A 24,664-nucleotide genomic window follows, 5' to 3' on the forward strand; every position below is an offset into this window, starting at 1 on the left:
GTCCGGACTCCTACGACAGACGGACTCCACCCGCGATCCCAATTGCAGGCAGACTTCATCCGGACTCCTACGGGAGCCGGGCTTCGCCCTCAACTGCAATTGCAGGTAGACTCCATCCGGACTCCTACGGGAGCCGGACTTTGCACCTGACTTATATTGCAGGAAGACTCTACCCGAACTCTTGCGGGAACCGGGCCTCGTCCCCAACTCCGACTGCAAGTAGACCCCATCCGAACTCTTACGGGAGCCGGACTCCGAGCTCCTTTCAGACGGGTGGCTAGCCACCTCTCCCCACCAGACACTCCAGCCGAACTTCGACCGACAGGCCTAGGCCCCCTGGCAGGCCGCAGTGACGGCCACGACACTGCTCCACCTCCTGCGACGGATTTCGTGCGGCTCCATCACTCCCTGGTAGATCACCATAATGACCACGATTCTGCTCCACTTCCTGCGATGGATACCACATGATTCCTCCCACCTCCTAGCAAGTCGCGACAACGGGCGCCGTTCCACTACCCGCAATAGACTCCACGTGGCACGTCCTGGCGGTGGCCACGATCCCATTCCACTACTCTTCGCAACAAACTCCGTCTGACTCTGGGCAGCCCACTGCCAGACGATTACAGATATCGCTATCCGTCTGCTGCCCCCTTTTTGCCTATAAAAGGGGGCCCCAGATACGTTATTCTCGAAGCTCTCATTTTTATCTAGAAACTTTGCTAAAATTTTCGTTCGAGCACTCCATTCTTGTTGAGGCAGAGAACTGACTTGAGCGTCGGAGGATCTTGCCAGAGCAACCCCACCTCCGGTTTAGACTTCTTTTACAGGTCCCGACGGCGACCGCGACTCCCTTGACTCCAGCTTCTCCGGTGCAAGTAGATTTTTGCACCAACAGGTGAGAATCACTAAGAAGAGAGATTTTGAAAAAGAGATTTCAAGCAAACTTTTCAGCCCTAAGCAAAAGCTCACTCAAATCATTCAAGAAGCCTTTAATCCAAGCTCACCAACTCCTCAAGTGCACATTCAAGTCTCCAACCACCTTGAGGAAATCAAAAAGAGTCTTCTTTCCTTTGAGTAAAGTGTATTTAAAGCATCATACGCTCATTAAAGGAGCTTTCTTTGTACTTACTTGTGCTATTCATTGTTATACTTTGTTTGAGTTATTGTTTTTATTTTGGAAGAGTTCCAAAACAAGGGAAGGTTGATCCGAACCTTGAATCGGAGTGTATTGGGTTGGCTTGTACCCAAAAAATAAGTAGACTAGCTTGGGATAGCTAGAGTCGGAGTTTCCAACATTTGTATTCGGGTTGAATATAAGATTAGTGGATTGAAATTCCTAAGTAGGAGCTTGGGGAGTGGATGTAGGTGCAAGGTTGGCACCGAATCACTATAAATCCTTTTGTTTGTGTTGTGCCTAATTGCTCTTCTTTAACTCTCCATTATTCTCATGAATTCTTGCTTTTAGCCATTAGTCTTGAATTAACTTTACTCTCCTTAGTTATTTAGCTATTGTCAAATATTTTTCATAAGACATAAGTTAAGCTTAAAATTTTTAGAAACCCAATTCACCCCTCCTCTTGAGTTGCATAGCTGGGCAACATCTCTTTTATATGTGACCCCATAGGTTCTATTCTATTTGATACTAAGAAATATTTAGATCTTCATCAAAATATTATTGAAACTTTTTTTAATAGATTGAAATAATTTTAACTCATCAATTAAAAATTATTGACTATCAAAAATAATTCTCGTTGATCCCATAATCCATCAGTAACGCCTAGCAGTATGCAGTGGTGACCTAACAGAATAAAAGGATGAATCTCTAGGTATAGTTACCATGTAATTCAATTCTTCTATCATGAGTTCCGACAAGATGAAGATTATGAAAAATTCATCAAACTCCATTGTCTATCATATGTAAGATTTATTTGACTTGAGTTTATTTGTGAAACTTGATGGAAACTTCTTTCCATTATTCACACTGCCCTGGCAAAGATCTTCCGAACTCAATCTCATAAATTACATAGGACTACTCTTTAACTACTAAAATCGATAGGTTCTATCTAGATACATATCCTATTCTTACAATGAATCTACTGTAGCCAACATACACCTTAAGACTCCATATGGCTAGGAGATCGAGTTAGATGCAGTCAAACTACAGCAACCTCATTGTGAATAGCCGAAGCACCACAGGTCTAAGAACTAATTACACTACTACAGTATTAAGAATGTCACTGATGAGTAAGTAGACATCCAAGTAACTTTTTGTATTCACATTCGATATCGTTGTTCTCTAACAACCATCTATACTTTCGCTCCAGTATCCTCATACTGTAGACTCGAGACACGTTGATCCTAAGAAAAATGATCTATCCACCAATCTTATCGGATCAATTGCCATCCCTATGATGATCTTTCGATCAGAAGTAATTTGAGAATTAACCATCAATGATGCATGCTTCAAATTTTCAACTCTTAAGAATATATATCATCATCTTATTAATTCTCTGAACGATTTATAGACACATATACTACATGAATGAAATTAATTATCTTAATTAATTTGATCAAGTATAAAATTATATTCTAAAAAGAATTAATGTGTCAGTCTGATTGGCTTCTAAGGTATACATCTAACATTACTAGCCCACATATAGCAAGATGTAGTCGATCTAATCAAATGATGTGATCGCTGCTAATAAAATACCAACATCCAGCATCAACCAGCTATTTCACTAATGCCCATCACCCCTTGACATTTGCGTAATGAAGAATGAATATTCTTGACCCATTTTCTTAAGTATCAAGCCAATGAAAGTTCCTACTCATTGCCATCGATTACTTCACCAAGTGGATGAAAGTAGAGCCTCTGACCCACATTACCAAAGCTAAGGTAAAGAACTTCATGTGGAAGTCCATCATACACTGATTCAATCTTTCATGAGTGCTGATTACAAATAATGGTCATCAGTTTATTGAAGCCGATTTATCAAATTCTACTAGGATCTAGGCATCTCGCACTACTTTACATTGGTAGGACATCTCCAGGCCAACAGGGAGGTCGAAGTCACTAACCAAACTTTTTTATGGAGTTTGAAAAGTAGGTTAGACCATACCAAGAGATCGTGGGCCGACGAACTCCACCACATACTTTGGGCCTATAAAATTACTTAAAGAATACCCACTAAAGAGACCCCTTTCAGCGCCTCTTTTGGAATGGAGACAGTCATCCCTATGGAGATCGAGCTTCCCTCCTAGCAGGTTGAAATCTACAGTGATCAAAATAATTTGGAACTACTCTTAGTGAATCTAGATCTACTCAAAGAGGTTCGAGAAAAAGCTCAAGTAAGAATGGTAGCCTATCAATATCAGATTGCATGGTACTACAATTTCCATATCCGTGGTAAAGAATTCAAAGTTGGTGACCTGGTAATGCACCGGATCGAAGTATCCCAACCAAAAAAATGAAGAAAGCTATGTCCCAATTGAAAAAGCTCTTATCCAGTGGACGAGGTTGTCAGATCCGAAACTTATCATCTGAAGCAACTAGATGGAATCCCACTATCACGACCCTAGAATTCGAACAATCTATGGATGTATTATCAATAAATGTAAATAAATACTCTCGATAAAATCTTTCTTCTCTGACCAACAAGTCTTGCAGATAAACAAGTCTTTACCAAACCATTCAGAATAAAGAAGATCTTGTCCTAGCCACAATGAGTTTCTCGAAGGTGCTTCACTTTTGAATAAAAATAGCCATAAGAAGGGTACTTCATCCCAAGATGAATATAGCCATAATGAGTTCCTCGAAGCACTTTGTTTGTGAACAAAAATAGTCATGAGAAGGGTGCTTCATCCCAGGACAAATATAGCCATGATAAATTCCTTGAAGGTGTTTTGTTTTAGAATGAAAATAGCCACGAGAAGGGCACTTTATCCCAAGACGAATATAGCCATGATTAGTTTTTTGAAGGTGCTTTATTTTCAAATAAAAATAGCCATAAGAAGAGCGCTTCATCTCAAGATAAATATAACCATGATGAGTTTCTTGAAGATGCTTCATTTTGGAATAAAAATAGCCATGAGAAGGATGCTTCATCTCAAGATGAATATAGCTACAATGAATTTCTCGAAGATAGTTTATTTTTTAATAAAAATAGCCATAAGAAGAGTATTTAATCTTAAGATAAATATAGCCATGATGAATTTCTCGAAGGTACTTTATTTTCAAATAAAAATAGCCATGAGAAGGGTGCTTTATCCCAAGATGAATATAGCCACAATAAGTTCCTCAAAGGCACTTCATTTTCGAATGAAAATAGCCACATGAAGGTTGTTTCATCCCAAGATGAATATAGCCACGATGAGTTACTCAAAAGCATTTTTGTTTCCAGATGAGTATAACCACAAGAGCAGTATTCCAATAGGCAAGAAAAGCCAACCTAAATGATGACTAATGTGAGAGCCTAAACAAGCTAAATCTCAAATGTCCCAAACATGATAGAAAATCACAAGAGAATCACAAAGGGAAAAGTTTCTTTTAGTAAAGGAAAAGTCCATCTTTACATGATAGATTAAATAGAAAAAAAAAAGATTACAAAAATGAAGCCTAGATGGAAGTATTAGCGATCTCGGGCTGAGGAACTTTCAAGGTATCAGCAGAAACTCCCGCTACTACCATGGAAGCTTTCTCAGTGGCTACTGGCTCCGGATAAGGCTGAACTTCCTCAATAGATGTGGATTCTGATGGAGGCTACTCTTTGACATCCAGCTCGATCGAGGGATGATCTTTACCTCCCTCATCCTCATTCAGGAAGGGCAAGTCTAACTTAGGGAGTTTGGTGGGTACCCTTTGATGAAGCATATCCTATCCAGTAAAGAAGGTCTCTTCGGTGAACTCAATCTTCTCCTTGGTATACTCTGAAGAAGTTCAGAACACCTCGATCGCTAGCCGACCAGCTTCGATAATCTTCTTGTCGACCGTCCGACACTTTTTTTCTCTTCCTGAAGCTCTACCTCAGCCTTCATTTGCTTAGCTTTAGCCTTCTTCTATGCAACTTTGACCATTGCTTTTGCTGCTTCGATCACTACTTTTGCTACCCCAGTCGCTACTTGTGCGACCTCAATTATTTTTAGGACCTCTTTAAGATGCTTTGCTTTTGCCTCTGCCTCACCAACCTTCGATCAGAGGGTCTTGACCTCTTTGCAGGTATCGGTGACCTCCAACCTTATCACTTTTACAAAATTGGTGAAGAGGGCAACATAATGATCGAGCTATAGAAACATGCAAATTAATTACTATGGACATATGGATAAAAAAGAGAAATAAATAAAAATAAGATCGAAGAAACTCACCTAAGTGACAGAGTCAATGGCATCTCTTTGTTGGATGCCTAAACTTTAGCTTTCCAGCCTTTCGATGTTTACTAGAAGAAGCATGCCGTGAAGTAAGTCGCAGGCCACTCAATGATCTTCCAGGACAAAAATACATAGGGAGATAGAAGAGGTCCTAGATTCCCGATGGGAAGGAAGGACTGGTACCGAGCTGACTTTCTTGGCTCGAAGAGGAGCTAGAACCTATGGGACAGATGCCAAAGCTATGGTTGGGGAGCAAGGCCCCATCACCCAAACTTGTATTGGAGAAGCCAGCACTACCTCGATCAGGGGAGTAGGGCCCTCCTTGGCAGGCTGCTTCGTTTGAGCGACAAGAGCTTGACATTATCTCTTCAACCTAGCTGTTCGATCCAGAAGCAAACTTGAGGCCTTCCTCTTCTTCAAGTTTAGTTTCTTCAGCTCCCCAAGTTCTTTGGGCCTCATTTTTGTACCAAATTGGAGCAAGTCAAAAAAAAAAAAAGAAAAAAATAGGTTGCTCAATCCAATCCTTATCTCGAGAGTTGATTGGACTAAGATCAATATTAAAGAGAGTCTGCTCTAATAATAACTCCAATAATAATGGAATATTGTACCCATGCAATGCATTGAAGCACTAAGTGTCTGCATCTCTTAGTGTAGGAGCTCGAAGGGCAGACTCCCTAGGTCGGCCCCAGTGCGCAAATCTCTAGTACGCTATAGTCGAACAAAAAATATAAAGAAAGTACTCTTTCCAATCATAAACTAAAGAAGGAGCACCTCAGATCAAAGTGGAATCACTCTTTTGGTGGCGAGGGGAGATACCATCAATCATTGGCATAAGGATAGCTCTTGAAGATAAAAAAAAATCGAAAAAGGGATATACACAGTAGAATTTTAATCAAAAGACAAGTAGCCAAGAAGCTGGTGATGAAATGCCAAGAGTTTGGGACCATCAAACTCAGGACCATCTTAAAAAATTGGAAGAGGTCGATAATGAAAGGATGAAAAAGAACTTTAACACTGTCCTGAATGATTTCTCATACAGAGCAAGCCGATCAGGAGGAGAGTTGTAGACCCGACCATTCAAAACTAGCAGTTTTGATTCATATTCAGAAGGAATCCAAAATTGAGTCCGAAGCAAGCTAAGATTATCCAAATCCATTATCGAACAATAATGTCTAGGCATGAAGTCCTCAGCCCTGCACCCGGCATTCGACTCCCTAGGGTCACCTCCCTAGGGAGGATCGGAAGACTGGCTCACCACCTTTTTCCCTAATCTACTCATCCTAAAGTTAATGGACAAGATTAATCTAAGAATAAAATGAGGGAAGAAATGTGGAAATAAAGAAAAAGCAACAAGCGGTATATGAGGAAAACAAGGATCGATTGAAAAATGGCTGGGGAAGAGCTCCAAAAGATCAACCTGCACAGCCAAAAATTGCACTGTGAAAAGATGGCTGAAGGTTGTTAATAGTAGTTTGAACCCTTTCGAAGGGACACTACTATTGTAAGGAAGAAGAAGGCAACGGGGGAAACGATAAAAAAAAAAGAACAAAACAAAAAAGGTGCTCTAATTTATAAAAGCTATGGGTGACCCCTGATTTCATGCTGATTTAACTAAAACCACTAGATAATGGCCGCGTGGTGAAGACAAATGGGCTAAAATCATTTCTCCAGGAGGCACATTTATGAGTATATCTTTAAAAAAGCATGCGATGCCTCAAATCTAGCCAAATCTTTAATAATTACAATTTGACTTTTCTTCATAAAATCCTACCAACTCCCTGATGCAATGGTTCAATCTATCCAAAAGCCGCATAAGCACCTTTTCACTTCAAGAGCGGAGATGTGGCACTTGTCTTCAACAGACTTGATCTAACTACACTTCCTTTGCCCGACTATTTTGGCTCAGACTCGGAAGTAGGGGACATATGTTATGGATGAAAAATATCTTTGGTCTGAACTAAAGACACTAGCACTCCTAGATCTTGGGTCGGCCATTGACCCATGCACCGACTTTTGACTTATCATCAATATGCTCCTATGTATCAGCCATCGATCCATGCTTCGATTGTTGACCCCAGCATCAGCGGCCGACCCCTATCTCCGTGCATATGAAATCACTAATCTACGCATCAGCCATTGATTCTCATTATCAAAACAACCTCCATGCATTGGATACTGATCCAGGCTTTGGACACTGACCATCGTGTTGGCTCCCGACCCATGCATCAATTACCGACCCCTATTTTTGATAGTACGTGTAACAAGCCACTGATCTACACCCAGTCTGACTCCTATTTTGATCATTATATCTGGAAGGTTTGACAGAAACTCTCACACAATCCCTTCAAATCATATGACCATTGGGAGCAGTTAGCCTTAAACTAGACAAGGCAACCATAACTACTCAATTTCGAAAAATCAAATCAGAGATCTCAAAATGATGCATCCAAAGGAGTCAGAGCGGCCTCCAACTCTTTTCTCTCATGACTCTCACCACTATAAATAGAGATAACTCGAGGACCCCCACGGTATGCAATTCTTTCGTGCGTATCTTTTCTTCTATTCTATCGATTCCTGACTTAAGCATTGATCAGTCTCCAATAGAGCTAACTCCAATCAAGGACTTATTTTATAGGTTTGATTACCGTCACCTTACCGGGCACTACCTCCCTCCAGCCAATCTAACTCAAGCCAGGAATCAACAGTAACAAAGCCTAACATTCAAAATTAACTAAAATCTATCACAAACAAAATATAATAAGAGGTTCAATTCCATTGTTTATCAAGTAATTAAATCAAGATTGGTTTAGAGCATCTAAATGTAAAATTAAATACCAAATCCATATCTCAAGATTCATAATTAGTTAACTATAAAATCATGATCATCCAATAAATTAAGTGTTGGGCCGTATTTTGTCCATCTGAGGATGTGTCTACTCCCAAAGACATGGCAGACACCTAACGTTGTGATGTGGTCAATAGAAGCATGTGATCGAGCAACGTCACATAATTCAAATAGCACCACAGGCATCGACACCCAACTGACCACTCACAATGGGTCGGCAACCTATCTGGAACCGTTCGGTGATGCCTCACCAAACCTATCCATTCCCACCACAGCTCCTTGCATGCCATCCACCAGACCAGACTCTTTTAGGAGCTCTTAGCATATGAGACTATTGGGCGATAGGCTCTGCAACAGCCTCTCAACACCCACTGCTCCACTAGATGTGGGCGTCAGGCTCTACGACACGCCCTGGCGCCCACCACTCTATCCCGGACAACCACTATCTCAACTTCGATGGATGCCAACCGTCTGGCAGACTCCTTGGAATAAAAAGAAAAAAAGGCCAAGGGAAGAAGATCTCTCTGAAAGATCTATCTGGGAGAAAAGTAGGGAGAGACAACTCCCTGAGGGGGAAGAAAGCAGGATAATCCCTCCTAAAGGCTCTCGCTCCATCCAGGGAAGAGAGAGGAATAGACTCTCATCCTCCCCTAATAGGAAGGATCTTATACTTTGCTTTACCCCATCCTAATTCTATTTTTCTCCACTGTTCTCCCTCTCTGATTGATACTGATGTAATTATTGGAGGATCCCCTATTGGAGAACCCCCACCCTCTTCTCCAACATTCACAGACTTTTCTTATAGTGCCATGGTGCTTCGATCGCAGACCGACTACTCCAACTAGGCAAGAGCCAGCACCATCTAGTCCGATCGCTCTCACCACATTATCCAGTCAGAGAGATACAGCAACAAACTAGCACTAGAGGAAGATCCAACTTTGACCCCATTCCTAGGAGAAGGATGGTGAAGACCAGGCCCTAAAATCATGATGCCATGCCAACGACCATCCCTGCATGGCACTCTCAATGGAAGAACCACCTCCAGTGGTCCCCCATTGATTATCTGAGCCAAGTGTGGTGGTGAAGGAAGTTTAGATCTATCTGCTACATGGCAACCATCACATAATGATGCGATGAGGACCTATGCTCCCTGGATAATGCCATCCCAGCAAAGCCATCGGGCACTCACCCAGACGAGCATGAGTGAGAATGCCAGCATGCAAATGCAACTTGAAAGCTCTATGTTGATGATTTCGATTGACCAAGTTGACTTCGCACCACTTGCCTAGGCATCCTTATATCTCAAGAGGATGCGGCCAGCTGGACCAACCGTCGAAGCCTCCCCTCAAGAAGGACTCCACCTAAAACCAGCCCCGACACTATTCTGGTGGAAAAATAGACTCAAGAGAAAGACTTGGGCATTGAAACACCTAGATGATGAATTTTGAGAGGCCAACCATCGGCAAAATGATGGCTCCACCCTCAAAACTCAACCACCACTCTCTGGAAAGAAGAAACCTCAACCAGCAGAGCATACATATCGACTTGGGATGCCAACATCATGTCGACTTTGAAGCAAAGCACCTGATGCGGATGTCACATTCACCCCCCCTCCCACAGTGCTCACCCAAAGGATAATACTAATCTCTTGGTGCGGACCCATAGGCAAGTGTGCACATCATCGACCATGGCCCAGCATCTCTCTGCATCCACAAAAGAGATGGAAAGAGATCGCCACTGACTTCAATCCGATGCCTCTCCTCGTCTATAGGTGAGTCAAGCAAGCGCATCGTCAACCATGGCCCAGCATCTCTCTGCATTTGTGAAAGAGATCGAAAGAGATCGTCTCCAACTTCGATCCGATGCCCCTCTTTGCCTGCAAGCGAGTTGAGTGACTGCATCATCAACCACGGCACAACGTCTCTACATCTATGAAAGAGATGGAAAGAGATCACCACCAACTTCAGTCCGATGCCCCTCCTCATCTGCAGGTGAGTCGAGCGAATGCATCATTGTCTATGGTCCAACATCTCATTGTGTTCACAAAAGTGGTGGAAAGAGATCACTATCAACTTCAGTTCAATGCCCCTCCTCATCCCTAGGCAAGTCGAGCAAGCACATCAACGACCACAGTCTAGCATCTCTCATGTCCATAAAAGTGATGGAGAAAGAGATCGTCGACCTTTGCTCGATGACTCTCCATGCTTGTTGTAGAGTTTCATCAGGACAAGCTTAAAAGAAAAAGGGAGGGGTGTTTGGCATAGCTCTAGACAAGGCAGAAAGCGATCAGACACTCACGAATGCCGAAATCCAAATCTATAATTTCCTAGGAGGACCTAGCTCCTAAAAGGTTTACTCAAAGATGAAGATCAGATGTGCACCGAAACCTCAAATTTATGATTTTTCAAGGGAACCTAACTCCTAAAAGATTCATTCGAAGATGGAGTTCAAATACACACCAAAGCCTCAAATCTACGATTTTCTAGGAGAACCTAACTCCTAAAAGGTTCATCCAAAGATGGAGATCAAATGTGTGTCAAAGCCACAAATCTATAATTTCCTAAAGGAGCCTAACTCTTAAAAGGTTCACCCAAAGGTGGAGACCAGATGCGCACTGAAGCCTCAAATCTATGATTTTCTAAGGGAACCTAACTTCTAAAAGGTATGCTCGAATATGGAGATCAAATGCACACCAAAGCCTCAAATCTATGATTTTTCATGAGAGCCTAACTCTTAAAAGATTCATTCGAAGATGGAGATCAGATGCACATCAAAGTCCAAATTTATGATTTTTGAGGGTGGCTGAATCACTTGAAAGGTATACCCATTGGAGGAAACCAAGCACATGCTAAAGCCTCCAACCCGATGATTGCACAATCAGACAACATCAAAGATTTTGATAGAAAAGGAAAGAAATAAAGAGCGATTATGCAAGATGTACTTATAGTAAAAGCTCATTTTGCTATTCAAAAAAAAATATATTTACATAAAGTTAGTGCTGAAGGGACACTGAACAAAAAAAAAGAGGAGAGTAGTCGAATGAAGACCTAATCCTCATCCGAAGAGAAGGCTCTCACCTCCTCATCACTATTCTCCGAGTGAAGGCAGTGCAAGTCCAGCTGCTGCATCATGTACTTTATACAGACTTTGCAATTCTCAAAGTTCTGGATAAATCTGATAGCTGAAGCATTGAGGAGCTCCTCTTTAAAGGCCGTGGGGTCTTGTACTCTACAATGCAGTAGAGTCGTGCCTCAGTGAAAGCCTCGATAGCAGTGCCCTAGCAGGCTGCTCCCCCTAGAGTGGAGGACCCTCACCTAAGGCCCTTGGAGGAGGCAGCACCTAACCCACGCTTGGAAGCTCCAACGAGGCGGCCTTCACCCTCTTAGGCAAAGGCCTCCCCCTCAAGTACTTGGGAAGGCTCTCCAATGAATGCACCTACCACCAGGGGGAGGGCAAACCATTTATACAAGTCCTAAGTAATGTGTGCCTAGCCAATTGGCAATCGAATGATGCCATGCATCAAAACTTGAAGCGCCAAACATTGCAACTATTAACTGCACCCCTGATCATTCTAACTCCCAAAATACTCTGAGACTCACCACTATTTGCCACATGGTAGACTAGGATAGGCTTGAGATGATCCTTTAGTTTATTCCCTTAAGAAATCCTCCGACCTTATTGGCGGGTAGAGTCATGAGACATCCCACTAATAAATACCTAAAGGAATCCACGAATGGATCGAAAGCCCAAGCCTTCAGATTCCAGGTCAAGGTGGACATCGATCTTCGAGATCCATGAAATGCTTTCACACGATTGTCCTTCCAATTGTCCTTCCAATTGCCTTCCCATGCTGTCAATGATTCAAGATCCAATAGGACATCATCAACCTCGAAGTTGTTCACAAACCCTCGACAGGATTCAAGGTCGCTCCGACAAGATCTAAGGTGGAAGAAGCCGACTCATCGAATACCAACTTGACAGTGAAGAAGAAGACCTAATCGTGGCTAGCTCCACAACTACCATCAAGACTGCAGCTAAAGACCACCGAAGGGATTGCCCAGTCTTTGGGCACCCATCAAGTAACCCTTATGTCCTCCAACCAGGTGCGACAACCCCACATCAGAGACCATGCTACTTCGGATGATGAATGATGATCGAACTCGAAAGTGCCCAACGACCGCCAATGCCAACCAACGAACCATCTCGGCAATCACCAAGCGCAAACCTATGGTACCTCCAAGTTCAATGTTTACCTTTGAAGCCGAACAATGCTCAGAGAGGTGCTCGAACCATCTAGCAACGCCAATGGAGCTTCAGATGATGAAAAGATTAGTCCCAGCACGTAACCCATGGCCCAATCAACAATTTATTTCCTAGTTCAAACACTTCAAACTAAAAAATAGGGAGCAAGTGTTGGGCCGTATTTTATCCACCTGACGATGTGTCCACTCCCAAAGATGTGACAAACACCTGACGTCATGACATGGTCAACTGAAGCATGTGATCGAAGCAACATCATGTGACCCGAGTAGCATCACTGGCATCGACGCCCAACCGACCACCTGCAATGGGTCAGCAACCAACTTGGAACCATTCGACGGTGCCTCACCAAACATATCTATTCCCACCTTAGCTCCTTGCAGGCTATCCACTAGGTCAGACACTCTTAGGAGCTCTTGGAGCATGAGACTAGTGGGCGACAGGTTCTACAACAACCTCCTGACACTCATTGCTCCACTAGACATGTGCGCTAGGCTCTACGACAAGCCCTGACACCCACCACTCTGGCTCTGACAACCACTACCTCAACTCCAATAGATGCCAATCATCTGGTGGAGTCCCTAGAATGAAAAGAAAAAAAAGCCAGGGGAAGAAGGAGATCTCTTCGAGAGACCTCATCGGGAGAAAAGACAAGGAGAGACAACTCCTCGAGAGAGAAAAAAGAAGGATAATCCCTCCTAAGGGCTCTCGCTCCATCCAGAGAAGAGAGAGAAGATCATGACTCTCGACCTTCGTGAACAAGAAGGATCCTAGACTTTGCTTTACCCCATCCTAATTTCATCTTTCTCCACTATTCTCCCTCTCCAATCGATACTGACTTAATCATCAGAGGCTCCCCTGTCAGAGAACCCCCACCCACTTCCCCGATATTTGTAGACTTTCCATGCAGGTTTGTGGTGCTCCGATTGTAGACTGGCTACTCCAGCTAGGCAAAAGCCAGCACCATCCGGTCCAGTCACTCTCACCACATCATACAGTCGAAGAGGCACAGCAAAACTAAGTTTCAGCTATAAAGTTCTCAAGCTTGCTATGCAAACCCCCAACCCTAGATCATCCATCATTCTTAACCTTATTTCTTTATAAAAGAAAAAGAGAAAAAGATATAAGCTACACCGACTCAATAAGTAAATCTTACACTATCTTACTGGATCAAGCATGAGTTTGTACATGTATCAATAAATTATTTAGAAAAAATAATTATCATTAGAATTTAAAACTTTCATCGTAATGATATATCAAAAATCAGTGATGCTCTTGTTGAGAAATATATCCCAAAAGTTGATCGTCAATTTGTTGATGGTTGAGCAATCTTGTATTGTAATTAATTTATTAATAAATAAAATATATTTTTGATATTTTCATCATAAGTTTTCATCTTCTAATGAACTCTGTTGTTGTGATGAAGTCCTTAAGACTATTTAGGTTCGATAAAGAGAGGATTTATCGATTAGTCCTTAAAACTATTCATGACCAAATGATAGGCTGTTAATAAGGACGACAGCTTCTATCGAGCATAGGTCGCTGTAGGCCATATGAGTTGGTTATCCTCTTAACCAAGAAGTGTGAAGACACTGGTATGGCATACAAGTAAAATATAAAGGTACATCATCATTGAACATGATCAATTTCAGAGCATTCTGCTGTCAAGAATGTCTTAGATGGGATATAGGTATAAGTATCTCTTAGACCTGAGATCGCCTTAGTGACTTACAAGCAACTCACTGTGCTTTGGTACTGGACAAACTGAATTTCTAATTCAATGATGGAAGATTTTTGGGCACAGTCAAGTACTTGCGAAGTCAGAGTATGATCAAGATAGGATTGACCACTCCAAAAGTTGAAGAAGAATGAGTTGCTGTATTTTAATTTAGCAAAATCTTGGCCAGGATAATCTATCAAATGGATTTGATATGTTGAAATACAATATGGATAACCTGATCAGAGTTGACAGTTGAACTCTGAGGTATCCTATGAGTATTTTGGTCAAGGAGATGAATTATATAGAAACTATATCTGCATGGGTTCTAAGGATATTGTTCTACATATTCGACCTATCCGACCGTCGAGTACCATTGCTAGATGATCACTTCGATTGGTATAAAAATTTATTTCTGTGCTACTGACTTAGGTTCGGACCTATGAGGTCACATATATTAAAGTTTATGATCCGATCAGATGGTTGATCAATGATTAAGAATCGTTCTAGGGTTAAATGATCAATACGATTGACATTTAACCTAATGCAAGTGTTGCAAGAGGATCGATTAGCAATTTGATTGCTAATTGACTTAGTTTGATTAAGCCAATGGGCTGAGATTAAGTCTAATTGAATATAATTTACTTAAATTTAGTTTAAACTTGATTGGATCAAGTCTAATTGATTTATTGGATAAGCCAAGTGCAAGAAAAAACTAATCCTAGTCCAATTAGGATTTGGGTCAACCTAATTTCTAATTCGATTAGAAAATTAAATCATATTTAAATCTAATTTAATATGATTAAATTAGATTCTTAATTTAATTAAAATTTATTTTAATTAAGTTAATTTGATTTTGGTTTGATTTGATTTACGAAACTAAATTTGAACAAGTCATAGATTGAACCCTAGTAAGACTAGGATTCCACCTTGCGCCACCTTAGCCCCCCATGCCCACTCTCTCTTATTTTATGTGATAAAATCTTCTCTCCCAAGCCTTCACACATGCCCAAACCTTTCTACTCTTTTTCTCTTACATGGTATGTGGTTGTGAACCAAGTCAAAGTAGAAATTAGTTTGGATTTCAAATTCTATGAGATAGAATTTTAGAAAATCAAAACTCTTTCCTTATGGCACTGATTTTATCCAAATTTTTTTTAGAATTTTTATGGATTTTATGAAATATATTGTGCATCCTTTACTGGTAGTCCATGGTAGAAAAATAAGGAGGGGGTGCCCAAGAGTTGGGCACCCCTTGTCTTGCCCTGTTTGGATTTTCCTTGACTAGATATTTGACCTAGACAAAGATTCTTCATATCTCTTTATTTAAGATGAATTTTTTCTTGATATTTTCATGAATTATAGAGCATTGAGAGACTTTTGGGGCATTTGAAAATTAGAGAGAAAGAGTATTGGGACGTGGAGATATAATAGACACAAAACTAGGTGTCTAGGTGAGAGCAAAGAGAAGAAGAAGAGGGTCTTCTTCTAGGGTTGCTGAGTTCACCTCTTTCCTTTCTCCATCTGTGAGTTTTTTGAGAGTATCTCACATCTAAAACTCTTTCTTCTACTTCTCATCTTTTGAAGAGTTCAAATCAAGAAGGAGGCATCTGATCGACCATCGAAGAAGGATCAGCACAATACTAGCATACTGTTCTGATTTCCTAGACCAGAACTTCTGATCGTGATTTATGGGCTTGTGTGGATGACTCCTAGAGGTCGGACATATATGTGGCTTGCAACATTATCTTCAAGACCAGATCAGTAAAGTTAGAATATCTAACTTGCAAGGTAATAGATCTGATCTATTATATTTTACATACATTAGATGTAGTATAGAAACATGTTGATATGATCAACATGTAGTTCTTGTTCTTTATATTTTAATTTCTGATTTAATACCATGTAATAATCATGTTGTTGGTGTAAAAATCCATCTACATCGGAGAAACTGGAGGTGAGGGAGTCGCGGTCGCCGCCGGGACCTGCAAAAGAAGTCTAAACCGGAGGTGGGGTTGCTCCGGCAAGACTCTCCGATGCTCAAGTCAGTTCTCTGCCTCAACAAGAATGGAGTGCTTGAATGAAAATTTTAGCAGAGTTTTTAGGTAAGAATGCGAGCTTAGAGAATAGCGTATCTGGGGTTCCCCTTTTATAGGTGGAGTGAGCAACCGACTGATAGCGATGTTTGTAACCGTCTGGTAGTGGGATGCCCATAGTCAGGAGGAGTTTGTTGCGAAGAGTAGTGGAGTGGAACCGTGGCTATCACCGGGACGTGCCATGTAGAGTCTGCCATAGGGAGTGGAGCAGCGTCCGTTGTCGCGACTTGCCAGAGGATGGAGGAATCGCGCGGTATCCATCGCAGAAAGTGGAGCAGGATCGTGGCCATTATTATGGCCTGCTAGGGAGTGATGGAGCCACACAGAATCCATCGCAGAAAGTGGAGCAGTGTCGTGGCCGTTACTGCTGCCTGCCAGTGGGTCCAAGCTTGTCGGCCGAAGTTCGGCTGGAGTGTCTGGCAGAGAGAGGTGGCTAGCCACCCTTCTGAGGGGAGCTCAGAGTCTGGCTCCCGTAGGAGTCCAGATGAAGTCTTCCCTCAGTCGAAGTTAGAGATGAGGTCCGACTCCCGTGGGAGTCCGGACGGGGTCTTCCCACAGATGGAGTCGGAGATGAGATCTGGCTCCCGTAGGAGTTCGGACGGAGTCCACCTGTAATTAAAGTCAGGGGCGAAGTCCGGCTCCCGTAGGAGTCCGGATGAAGTTTACCAGCAATCGAAGTCAGGGATGAAGCTCGGCTTCCGTAGGAGTCCGGGCAGAGTTCGCTTGCAATTGACGCCGGGGGCGAAGTCTGGCTCCCGTAGGAGTTCGGGCGAAGTCTTCCTGCAGTCGGAGTCGTGGACGAGGTCCGACTCCCGTAGGAGTCCGGGCTGAGTCTACCTGCAATTGGTGTTAGGGGCGAAGTCCGGCTCCTGTAGGAGTCCGGACGAAGTTTACCTGTAAGTGAAGTCGTGGGTGGAGTCCAGCTCCCGTAGAAGTCCGGACGAAGTCTGCCTTCAGCCAGAGTCGGGGATGAGGTCCGGCTCCCGTAGGAGTCCGGGCTAAGTCTACCTACAATTGGAGTTAGGGGCGAAGTGTGGCTCCTATAGGAGTCCGGACGAAGTTTACCTGTAAGTGAAGTCGTGGGTGGAGTCCGGCTCCCGTAGGAGTCCGGACGAAGTCTGCCTTCAGTCGGAGTCGGGGATGAGGTCCGGCTTCCGTAGGAGTCCGGGCTGAGTCTACCTGCAATTAAAGTCAGGGGCGAAGTCTGACTCCTGTAGGAGTCCGGATGAAGTTTACCAGCAGTCGAAGTCGGGGATGAAGCCCGGCTCCCGTAGGAGTCCGGGCAGAGTCCGCCTGCAATTGGCACCGGGGGCGAAGTCCGAACGAAGTTTACCTATAAGTGAAGTCATGGGCGGAGTCCGGCTCCCGTAGGAGTCCGGATGAAGTCTGCCTTCAGTCGGAGTCGGAGATGAGGTCTGGCTCCCATAGGAGTCCGGGCTAAGTCTACCTATAATTAAAGTCAGGGGCGAAGTCCGGCTCCCGTAGGAGTCCGGATGAAGTTTACCAGTAGTCGAAGTCGGGGATGAAGCCCGGCTCCCGTAGGAGTTCGGGCGGAGTCCGCCTGCAATTGGCGCCGGGGGCAAAGTATGACTCCCGTAGGAGTCTGGGCGAAGTCTTCCTGCAGCCAGAGTCATGGACGACCTCCGGCTCCCATAGGAGTCCGGGCTGAGTCTACCTGCAATTGGAGTTAGGGGCGAAGTCCGGCTCCTATAGGAGTCTGGATGAAGTTTACCTGTAAGTGAAGTCGTGGGTGGAGTCCGGCTCCCGTAGGAGTCCGGACGAAGTCTGCCTTCAGCCGGAGTCGGGGACGAGGTCCGACTCCCATAGGAGTTCGGACTGAGTCTACTTGCAATTAAAGTCAGGGGCAAAGTCCGGCTCCCGTAGGAGTCTGGATGAAGTTTACCAGCAGTCGAAGTCGGGGATGAAGCCCGGCTCCCGTAGGAGTCCGGGCGGAGTCCGCCTGCAATTGGCGTCGGGGGCGAAGTCTGGCTCCCGTAGGAGTCCGGGCGAAGTCTTCCTGCAGCTGGAGTTGGAGATGGAGTCCGGCTCCCGTAGGAGTCCGGACGAAGTCTTCCTGTAGTCGCAGTTGGAGATGGAGTCTGGCTCCCGTAGGAGTCCGGGCAGAGTCTTCCTGCAACTAGAGTTAGGGGTGAGGTCCGGCCCCCGTAGGAGTTCGGGCGAAGTCTGGTAGTTGTAGGAATCTGCCGTTGGTGAAGTTCAGCCGTTGACGAAGTCTGGGGTAGTTCGCATTGGAGTTGAACCTGGCTGGAAGAAGTCTGGAAGGGATTCGGAGAACAGCTGATAGTCGTAGAAGGTCGGCTGGCGGTGGAGCTCAGTGAGCACTTGGGGCGGCTTAATAGATGACTGGGGGAACTCATGTTGAAGGAGTTCGGGTGGTGCAGTGGGAGTTCGTCCGTCAGGGGAATTCAGTCAGCACTGTGGAAATCTGGCTGTTGGAGAGGTCCGGAGAGATACCATCCGTAGTCGAAAGCCGGAGGAGTCTTGGGAGGGTCAATCCTGTTAAGAACTTCGGCTGAGGGTATTTTATACCTAACACCAGTCCCCCTACTCCGAGTTCGAATTTCGAATGAAGGAAGTACAGAGAGATTTTCACAGCCGAAGTTGCTCCCTTGATGCCCGCGCGCAATCGTCCTTAGATATCTTGGCATTCAATGCGCATGCGCTGGAGTCTTTTCAAATCAAGGCAATCCGAAGAGGCTCTTTTGGAACCTGCAGCGGAACGGTGCTCAAGGCGTGATGCAATAAAGGCTCTGTCGGCCGTCTGCCACTTTTTAACCACCCGCTGTGGTGAGTGGGACACGCGGCGAAAAGAGACCGGTCAGAGAGGATTCGCAATAATCATTATGCCGGATCCTGGGGTCTATTTAAACCCGCACTCCTCCCCCAAGAGTTACACTCTATCCGACAGTCTCGTTCTGGCGCCCTTCTTCTCTCTCTGAGAACTCCAATTTTTCTCAACACCCTTTCCAGCCTTAGGCATTCCTCGAGCCGTCCCCATTTCTGCACCTTCGCACCTCTCTGAATCGCTTAGGTTAGTCTCGAAACTCCTTCCTCTTTTTGTTCTTCTTTTTGCCGTTCGATCTTTCTTCCTCTTGCTCTGCACATCAGTCCCCCGAGACCTTGTCTGCGATTTTCTCCAATTTTTAGGGATTTCGCCTCTGTAAATGGTCTCCATGTGATTCTAGATGTCTTCCAGGGCTTCTTCTTCTAGCGGCTCTAGGAGTTCGTCCGTTTCGGTCTCCCAGAGTCCTCAGGAGGTAGATGAACCAGTAGCTAGAGCTGAACTTCATCCGATTTTTGCACCGGACACCATTCCTTGTTCTCTGACTCCGGATGAACTCCAACTGATAAGAGTTCAGTATGGGATTCCTCCGGAGTACGAACTGAAACTTCCTGAGCCATCCGACCGGGCTAGTGCCCCTCCCCCCGGCTGCTTCTGCCTGTACCAGGAGGCCTTCCGTGCCAGACTTCGGCTTCCTCTTCTGCCTTTTGTCATTGCTCTTTTCCAATTTCTGGACATTTCTTTGGCTTCGGTTGCACCGAACTCCTTTAGGTTTTTGATAGGGTTCCTCTCTCTGTCATATAGTCGAAGTCCAGCCCACCCTTTCCTTGTTTAGATACTTCTACACCTTCAAGCATCATCCCACGGTAAAGGACTGGTGGTACTTCTCTCCACAGTTCGGTAGAAAGGGGTTGCTGAAAGGTGCCCCCTCTTCTATCCATAACTGGAAGGGGAAGTTTCTTTATGTTCGATGCCCGATCTTGAGGCTAGGGTTGCCCCCCTGGGGCTCTCCGAGGGACTCCGTCCGTCGGGCGCCCAGCCTGGGGGGGGACGATCTTCAAGCCTCCCAGAAACTCCTCAAATATCCAACTCTTTCTCTCCCCAACCTCCTGAAGGAGCAGTTTCTGTTCAACATCGGCTTGAGCCCCCTGGATCCCGCCAGTATTTCATCTCTCCTTTTCTTTTCTTCTTTTCCTTTCCTTTCCTCTCTCTCTCCTACTTCTCTTTTTTTCTCCTTTTTCACCCCCTCTTTCTCTTTTTCTCTTTTTTTTTCTTTCTTTTTTTTTTTTTAGGCATGGACGCCGAAGAAGCACAGATGCTTGCCAGGGGCCTGAAGGCTCTCAAAAGAAAGGGTGCCACGGCCTCCGGGCTGGCGAAGAAGACCAGAGTGAAGGGGATGAGTTCGGCCGTGCCCGCCCAAGCGACCTCAGCCGCCGATGTCCTTGCAGACACTGAGCTTCCAGCCGCCCAAGCTTCCTCAAGGGGTTTGAGTTCTCCTACCGAGGTCCCCGCTTCAGAGTCCCGTCCTGAGGAGGTGCCAGGGGGTGAGAGGAGGAAGACCTTGGCCCGCAGGGTTGGTAGTCACCGGGCTGCCACCAAAGAATCCCACGGCTCTGAAGAGGAGCAGGGGAATGATCCCTTTAGTGACAAGGACCTAATAAAAAAGCTGGTTGATGGGTGCTCACTGCCCGAAGTCATCCAGAGGATCGTCTGCGTCGATCCTGCACAACGAGTCTGGGACTCGCTGGGGGCCTTCCTCGAGGTAAGCAGATTCATCTTCCTTCCTTCCTTTCGCTTCTTCACTTAATTAACTTCTCAGCTTCCATTTTGACCCTCCGATCGTCCTTGCAGCTCGGACACCAACTCCTTGCCAACATCGAGACGACAAACAAGACGATGGAAGGTCAGCAGGCTGAGACTGCCCGTCTTAAGGAAATGGCCCTCGAGGCGGCCGGCGTCCGAGAAGCGCTTGAGAGAGAGAGACAGACCTCGGCGGAACAAAAGGCCGTCTTGGAGTAGATGGTGAGGAGGGCGGAGGCCGAGGTTGCCAACATGGCGGAGCAGATCCCGACCCTGGTCTCAGAGGCCAGGGGTCAAGTGGTGGAGGAGTTCAAGGCTTCCACCGAAATGAAGAAGTTGAAAGTTGAGTTTGGCCAAGCCGCATTCAATAGGGGGTTCGAGCTCTGCCAGGAGAAGATGGTCGGGAAATTCTCCGAGCTCGACCTCAGCTTCTTGGACGAAGCATCCAAGGATGAAGCCGGACCCTCCACCACCGTCGTAGCCACCGCGGACCACCTCCCAGAGGTGCCGAGTCCCCCTGTTGATCCAGAGGTCCGAGACCTCTAACCTTGTATTCTTCCTTTATTGCAATTTTTCTTCTTTCTTTTGTCTTCAAGAAACGTTCAGTCAATAAAATTGGTCTCCTCCTTATGGGGGACTTTTCTTCTCTTCTTTTTCTTTCTTCTTCTTTGTAATGAGCTGCGCCTTAACGCGTTGACCTCCCGGTGGCAGTGCCCTGCCGAGGCACTTTCTTTGCCCTAAGGGATTCCGCTGAAGTTCACGATCCAACGTCTGAAGAAGAAAGTTCTTCATTTGACGAAAAGATCGAAGATGGAAGGCGAGCTCCGCAGGTTGAGGGAGGGTCACTCCGAAGCCACCATGGAGGCCACCCACTTCCGAAACCTCCACTTGAAGGGGATCATGGAGTACAGTCGGAGAAAGACGAACTTCGAGAGGGAGCTCGAGGAACACAGAAAGTGCGCCAGTGATCGAATTTGGGCTCAAGCTGCCAAGATCAGTTCCCTCTGAGCGAAGCTGTCAGCCACTCAGGGGAGGATTAGCCAGTTGGAAGGAAGCTCATCCCGGCTTTTGACTCGGGCTGACAGCGACCGAGAATGGTTGAACAAGGTCTCCACCCTCCAGCAATAGCTCCAGGATGCCGAGGCGAGCCATGACGCGTATCGGGCTGGCTGGCGCAAGCAGGTGGACGAATACAGAGGGAGGCTCAGGATGGCGACCGACGAAGTTGCCCGCCTTCAAGGGCAGCTAGCTGGAGGGGCTCAGCTTGTTCCGCTCGGGATTCCAGCAAATTTCAATCCCTGAGAAGAACCACAGAAGAGCTGTCTGTCGCCCTTGGGGAGAGGACGATCGAGCTGCAGCAATTGAAGTTCCAGCTGGCATGCGAGCAGCAGGCCATCAAGGACGCGGAGGCGGAATCCGAGGTCCTGAGAAAAAAGCTTCGAGAGGCAGAGAATAAAAGCTAGTGATTTTACCGTAGATACATGGAGATATTAATGAGAGAGAGGAAACTGGAGGCAGAAGTCGAAAGTTTAAGGCACTCCCTGACGAGAGTCGAAGCCGAAAGTTCGAGATCGGAGGAAGCCGGGCCCCCTTAGGGCTCTTTTTGCCTTCCGTCTTCCCATGCATATATTTTTTCTTTTGTTGTTTTGTCTTGTTCTTGTTGTTTTGCTTTTCTTCCTTTAGCCTGCTGGGCTTTGTAGTGTATATTTTGTGAATGAAATGAAAATAAAATTTTGTGTTACCTCGTCCACACATTGCATTAAATTATCATCCGTCGAACTTCTTTTGTCTCTTGACTTGTTCGGCGTCAGTGTCGCTCGGAGATGCCCAGTCATCACCACGTTGATTTGCTCTTCTTATCATCTATGGCCATGGGCTCGAGCTCATGGTCTGAACTTCGCATTATCTTGAAGGAGTCATTATTTTCTTGACCCGTGTCGAGAGCCTTCTTAGAGACTGGGGATATTCGGTAGGAGCTCCCGTCTTCGTTGAGATGAAGTTCCCTATATTTTTGGTGTAGTTTGTTTTTCATCTGTTGTCGATGTAGTTCATCGCTTTCCTTTTCAATTTTTCTCCTCTTTTCTGAGTGAGGGTCCTCCCCTTACTTTTTGCAGGGTCGCGTAGAGATGTAGAGGTGCCGTTGAGAGGACCTTTCCCTTTATCTAATCATGTTGGGCGATCGGGCTTTTGTCATCGTCAGGATGAGGTTCTCCTTCTGTTCTTGACGTAGTCGATCTCAGCTCAGGTTATGACGAGGTTCTCCTCCTGTTCCCAATGGGACTGTGGGAGCACATAAAGGTCGTTGCAAGGGTTTCTCCCCCCATCCAGTCTAAAAGAATCGGATCTTCGACTTTGCTCATGTCAGGACGAGGTTCTCCTCCTGTTCCTAACATGACTGTGGGGGCACATTAGGGCGTTGTAGGGCCTCTCCCCCCATCCGATCTAAAAGAACCGAGCCTTTGACTTTGCTCATATTAGGGCGAGGTTCTCCTCTTGTCCCTAACATGGCTGTGGGGGCGCATAAGGGCGTTGTAGGGCCTCTCCCCCCATCCGATCTAAAAGAACCAAGCCTTTGACTTTGCTCATGTTAGGGCGAGGTTCTCCTCCTGTCCCTAACATGGCTGTGGGGGCGCATAAGGGCATTGTAGGGCCTCTCCCCCCATCCGGTCTAAAAGAATCGGGCCTTTGACTTTGCTCATGTTAGGGCGAGGTTCTCCTCCTGTCTCTAACATGGCTGTGGGGGCGCATAAGAGCCGTTATATGGGCCTCTCCCCCCATCCGATCTTAAAATAATCAGACTTTCATTTTGCTTATGTTAGGACAAGGTTCTCCTCCTGTTCCTAACATGACCTTGTTTTGATTGTTTGAAGGGGTTATCCCCAGTCGTAACAAGTTCATGCCAAAAGGGAAAGACATGCAAAGTCGAAAGCAATTTCGATTCAAAGCAAAGTCGTTAGTATTACATTTACAGGTTTTTCGAGTCCCATGGTCGTGGAAGGTCTGCTCCTCCTTGAGGTCCTCCGATGATGGAGTTGATGATCCCGATTGGAGGTCGATCTCCTGGCTGCCCTTCCCTCCTCGGCGGTTCAGGTTGCGGCAGGACCCTTGGCCGATCCTCTCTGCCTTCAGGTCGATGTCGAATAAACCTGTCGAGCCGACCTCGTCTGATGAGCTCCTCGATCTCATCCCAGAGCTGAATGCACTTCTCTGTATCGTGGCCATGGTCACGATGGTAGAGGCAGAACTTGTTAGGATTGCGCTTCCCAGGATGTGTGCGCATCCTTTCCAGCCTTGGCAGCTGCTCCCTGACCTCCATCAACACTTGGGTTTTCGAGGCATTTAGGGGGGCATAGTTGCGGAACCTTCCTGGGGGAGAACCTCGCCGAGCCCGACGATCCGGGCTTCCCTACCTGCATACCCGGGGAGGAGTATGGACACGCTTGTGCCCGAGAGGAGTTCAAGAACGTGGTCGAGCTTCTCTCGGCCCTTTTTCGACTGTGGGCTTACTCGAGTCTCCCGCCTGCCGCTCTCTCGCGGTCTCCTCATCTTTCATTTTAAAGGCTTCTTCCGCTCGGGCGTACCCTTCGGCCCGAGCCAATATGTCAGCAAAATTCCTGGGGTACTTCTTCTCCAGGGAGAACAAAAGGTCGTTCTTCTGAAGGCCATCCTTCAGAGCGACCATCGCTACCGACTAGTCCAAGTTCCGGACCTCCAGCGCGATGATATTGAAATGGTTGATGTAGGCCCGAATAGACTCCCCCTCCCTCTGCTTGATGTTG

The sequence above is a fragment of the Elaeis guineensis genome, chromosome 1 (genome assembly GCF_000442705.2).
Source record: "Elaeis guineensis isolate ETL-2024a chromosome 1, EG11, whole genome shotgun sequence".
Taxonomy (NCBI): Eukaryota; Viridiplantae; Streptophyta; class Magnoliopsida; order Arecales; family Arecaceae; genus Elaeis; species Elaeis guineensis.